Source organism: Notamacropus eugenii, chromosome 6, assembly GCF_028372415.1.
Source record: "Notamacropus eugenii isolate mMacEug1 chromosome 6, mMacEug1.pri_v2, whole genome shotgun sequence".
NCBI classification, from domain to species: Eukaryota; Metazoa; Chordata; class Mammalia; order Diprotodontia; family Macropodidae; genus Notamacropus; species Notamacropus eugenii.
In genome coordinates, this window is record NC_092877.1 from 226,404,302 (window position 1) to 226,409,849 (window position 5,548).

Genomic DNA, 5,548 nt, shown 5'->3' on the forward strand with positions numbered 1-5,548 from the left:
TTACACAGCTAGTAAGTATTTAAGGCCAAATTTTAACTCAGATCTTCCTAAATTCAGGCCCAAATCCACTGTATCACCTAGCTGCTTACCACTACTGGATATATCGCAAATGAATAAAATACATTACCTATACATACACCTATGTATAAAATACATTACCTAAAATACAAACCTATCAAGTCAATCTTATCATGAATTGGAACAACCAAGAATTCTATGATTGGGTATTGAGACAGAAAGCCTCTCTATAGAGGCACAACATATACATACTGTCTTAGAATGACCTCATGGACTTACTATTGATGGGAGACCCTAAGAAACAAATGGTTCAAATCTCATCCTTTTCTCAGATGAAGAAATTAAGGATTAGGGCCTTGCCCAGGGTCATACATGGAGTTAGGAGCAAAGTCTAAACTCTGAAAGATTCTTTATTCCCCTTCTAAGATTCTTTCTAGCATTAGACAGAGCTGCTTCATACCCCAACTAGAGTTAAATGATTTCCAATGAGAATTCCTGGGGACCTATGTTAAGTGAGATCTTAACTTCCTTCCAGATAGCTCCAGTTTGACACTATATACTCTTTTTCAAAGAGTTTGGTATAGGAAGGCAACTAGGTCCTGTCTGCAGGTGACTTGTACAGGGGTCTCTGAAGCTGAGGAAGGGAGAAGAGGGTGTCATTTCATTCAGACCATAGGGTTTTATACTTTGAAACTGGCTTTTAACTGCAGCCCTCTAATTTTCCACCAGGGCTAGATCCTACTAAGTTGGACATCACATTCACTCAGGTCCTCTTTGCCCCCATCGCTCATTCCTACCCTTTGAGCTAGGCCAAGCCTTGTAAAGTCCTATTTTTTTTTTTTACAGGGGGTCAGGGCAAAGGGAGAAACATTTGAATCTCCAAATGACTTAGGGCAAACTTTTCATATGATTACTGTCCAGTGAGTAGCTCAATTTCTAAAGACTCAGAACCTCCAACTTTTCAGGACCAAGATTTTGCTTCATACCCCTCCCCGAAACTAAATGGAAACCTAGAACTAGCCTGCTTAGGTCACCATTTACTATGTGTGACTTTGGGCAAGTCATTTACCCACTCTAGACCTTGGGTTTCATCAGCAATCTATGATCAAATCCAACTGTACACAAATGCTGTAACTGTCTATTCAATTCCATTTAACCCAGAGTAGGGAGTGGGAGAGAGTGAGGGGGAGAAGTGAGGTTAGAGAAAAGCTTCATGTAATTTGAGGACATTGGTTTGCCATATGAGAGTGGGATATGAGATCATTTGATCTTGGATTTAGAGCTAGAAGGAACCAGAGGGAACCTATGGACAGGCAGGTAGCAAAGCGGATAGTATGCTTGGAGTCAGGATGATATTAGCTCAAATTAGGCCTCACACACTAGCTCTGTGATCTTGAGTGAATCACTTAACCCTGTTTGCCTCAGTTTCCTCATCTGTAGAATGAGCTGGAAAAGGACATGATAAACCTGTCAACAGAGAGAAGGAGCATCTAAGGTAGAATTGTAGTAAGTAGCAGACCCAGGATTGATATATGTAGGTTCTCTAACTCCAGATCTAGTGCTCATTTCATTCCACTACACTCCTGAAGACATGTAGGAGGCAATCCAGCATCCTTGTTCAGACTCTCCCCAACTTTACTCTGTGGGTCCAGTAGACAGCCCAAGAAAGCCAACTTGGCAAACTGATGGGTGGACAAGGAATTCAGTTTTTTTGTCAATGAAACCACTGCCCCATTTTATCCTTTTCAATATTTCAATATCCTCCTTCTTTGCCTTGCCAATCCTTTTCTTCTTTCCCAGTTTTTCCTTCCCCTTTTTCTCTTTTCTTTGCAAGGACTGAATAGGCAGCCAGGCTAGTGTAGAAGCTGCAAGAAAAGGTGCCTTTCATAAAGGAACACACACACACACACACACACACACACACCACATAAGCCTCCAAAGCCCTAGGCTAAAAACTGGGCACACACTCAGGCTCCAGGCACCTTGCCAAAACCGCGCAAGCACCCTACCTGGCACACTGGCTTAAGTTTCTGCAAGAAAGGCTGGGGGTAGGGAGGGGGCAAAATACTGCGAGGGTGGGTTGACGGGTTGGGGTGGGGGGTGGACTGCAGCCGACTTGTAGTGGTAGAAACAAGTTCATTGCACTACTTTCCCCCTCTTTAACTAGATCTAGGATCCGTTGGCTGTCGCCCTCTGGAGAGCCGGCTGCGGGGTTGAAGGCTGCTGTGAGTAGCTGGCTCGCAAGGTCGGAGCTAGGACTAGGGGGACGGAACGGGGGCCCAGAGGCTGTACAGATGTGGGAGGGAAGGGTGGGAGCGCGGCAGGGAGAAGGGGGCAAAGAGGGTGTCCCCTGTGTCCTGGACCGCTCAGGGAGGACTGGGGCGGTGGGGACGCTTTGAGAAGTCAGCCCTGGCGCAGCTGTGACTTCACCTATTAGCTTCGACGTCTTTCCGAGGAGATTGGTGGAGTTAAACATCCCACAATGGGCGCTCTGGGGCGCCTCCGGCCTGACCTCCACCCGGGTTTAATAGTTTCATAGGAACTTCATTAAATCAATTACTTAGTGAGCACATCATCATTTATTTGCAATTAGCACTGAGGAGCGGTTTTTTTCTTCCAGCAGCCCGCAGCCCGGGTCCCAGCGGGGCTGGCGGTGTGTACCACTAACACTTTGTTTGTTCTGAGTGTTGACTCGGGGTATTATTCGGCCGCTACAATCAAAGCGTAATCTTTACATCTCAATCTGGCATTCAGGGGGCAAGAGGAAAACAAACAAGGAGAAAGCTACCCTTGTTTCCATACCATGATCCCCAACATCTATTTCCCTCCCTCTGGCCCCAGCTCTGCATGGCCTCCCCAGTCTGCAGGCTGGTGGGGGCCGTAGGAGAGCCCGTCTGCTTTCGCCTCCCTCTGCCCTCTGGGTTGGGCTTCAGCCGCCGCTGCCCGGAGCCTCTTAGCGCAAAGAGAGTGGAGAAGGGTGGTGGGCATTGTGAGGAGAGACAGAAGGGGGAAGGGATTCTGGAGAGCCGCAGAGGGGCCAGAGGAGTGAGAGGAAGGGGAGGAGAAGTGAGAAAAGAGGGAGGGAAGGAGGAGGAGAGTCCGGATAGGAAGGGGAGGAAAAGGAAATAAGAGAGGGAGAGAATGGAGGGCAGGGAGAAAGAGAAGGAAGAATGAGGAGGGAATAAAAAGGGGGGGAAGGAGATCTGGAGACTAAGGGAAGCATGTTATTAAAGCTTCGCACAAAAGAAAAACGATTGGGTTGGGAGGGAGGGGGCGGAGAGCATGGGGCTTGTGTGTTGTGCTAGTGAGGGAGGGGAAGAATGTGTGAGTGAGTGCTTGGGGTGGGGGTGGGGAATAAGCCTGTGCCCTAGGAAGGGAAAGAACGTATGGGGGTGGGGAGCAGCTTAAGGTAACTATTAAAACTTCCAGGAAACCATCGAGAGAGCTGGGGTGGGGGGGTGGGGGGGGTGAGGAGAAAGTAGGTAGAGGGAAGACCTACGCTGAGTGGCCTAAGTATATTGAAGATTTTCTAGGTGAGCAAATTTTCTAAGAGCTTGAATTCCCGAGCTGGAGCCATTGGTTGAGAGATGATGAGACTCAAGATATTCTCTTACTCAAGAAAATAAAAGGGCTAGAGGGGAGCCAAAGGCAGGATGGGGAGGAGGAGGAGGAGGAGGATGAAAACATTGCTAGAATCTGCTCATAAGGAGAGAAACCTAATGGGTCTTTCAGGAATTAGGATTCCTTCCTAACAGTCTTTCCTAACGTTAAAACTAGAAAACAGAGCATTTTTAAAGGAGATTTTGTCTCCTGTGTTAAAAATGGGTGATCTCCTCCCAGAACCTCTTTCTATCCAAGACAGATATCTCCTCTAAAAGTTAGTAAAGTCACTCAGCTCAGGAAGACAGAACTTCCTAAATGAACCTGAGCTCTCAGGAAATGGCTTCAGGAGGAGAGGGAAAGGAACTCTGAAGATGTTTCCCTGCTGCTAAAAGATCTGCATGTCATCTGTCTGTGCTCAAGTAAGGATAACAGTTTAATAGTTAGAAAAAAAGGGTAGCCATCCTATTGTCTACCAATGGTCCACTCCCGGCTACTCCTCACCTCCCCCACTCCTGCCCCCGGCTGTCCTTTTCTTAACAAAAGGAAGTAGGTGGTACTGAGAGCTGTAAAGGCCTATCTCTGTGAGTTTAGTGAAACCTGGTATGAAATAGCCATGGATTGGGTACTGGTGTAAGGACTGATTGGTTGGCTTGTGGGTATACGTTAGAAGCCACAAAGATGTGTTTGTGTGTTAAGGCATTTGTACTGAGGGGACTCTTGGGAGAATATAAATGTGTTTTGTGTGCTTGTAACAGTTTATATGTCAGGTGTGTATCTGGATTGAGAGAAAAGGGAAAGAAAGGGTTAAAGAATGTGGTAGGCTCATGTCAGAGGACATATATGTGTCTTTAGAAGGCATCTAAGCTGCAACTTTCATGTATGGGTGTGTGGGCATGAGCAGGGGCAGAGGGGAATTCTTCCTGTTTTCTCCTTCCTTATTAACCAGAACTGCTTTGCAGCCTCCTTATATCTGTGCTATGGGCCTGGACATGAAGTTGATTTATTCCAACTTGTTCAATCTGAGACAAAAGAAAGACACTTCAAACAGAGGGTCTCCACTGGACCAGATTTCTGATGGGCCAGAATCCACTGGAAGTTATGTGAGTTCCAGAGGATGCACCACACTGTCTACTTCCTTTCTCCATCTTTTTCTTCTCTTTTTTCTTCTCTTTTTGTCTTACTTCTCTTTTCTATGTCTTCTTTCAAATACTATTTCCCCCAAAAATGTTTACTTACTTACAGGTTCCCCTTCCTCTTATACTGTGGTGGTTTTTTTTTAAGTCTCTCAGTTCAATGCCTGGCACATGGTGGATACCATATAAATTCTTATTCCTTCCTCCTTTCCTATTTCATCTCCCTCGTCCAAGTCATTTAACAGCTCTAAATTTCAGCTTCTTCATCTGTAAAATGGGGTTAATAATACTCATAGTACCTACTGATAGTACTGATTGTGAAGGTCAAGTGAGACAAGATATGTCAAACAGTTTATAAAATGTGAGGTTTTATACAGTTGTCAGTTATTATTAATGATAAAAAGAAAAGGGCCTTAAGACTGTAGCTTTCCTTCCCCTGCTTATCTTTCCTGTACCAATAACGCTGGCTGACTGGTGTCTAAGTCTTGGGAGGTCAAAGTTTGGTTTTTTTTTTTAATTTTTGTTCAGATCTTTTTCAGTCATGCCCAACTCTTTGTGACTAAATTTGGGGTTTTCTTGGCAAAAGATATTGGAGTAGTTTACCATTTCCTTTTCCAATTGATTTTACAGATGAGGAAACTAAGACAAACAGGGTTAAGTGACTTGCCAGGGTCACACAGGTAATTAATATCTGAGGGCAGATTTGAACTCAGAAAAATGAGTCTTCCTGATTCCAGGCCCAGCACTGAATCCAGTTCAACACCTAGGTCAAAGTAACCTACTACATTCAAAGA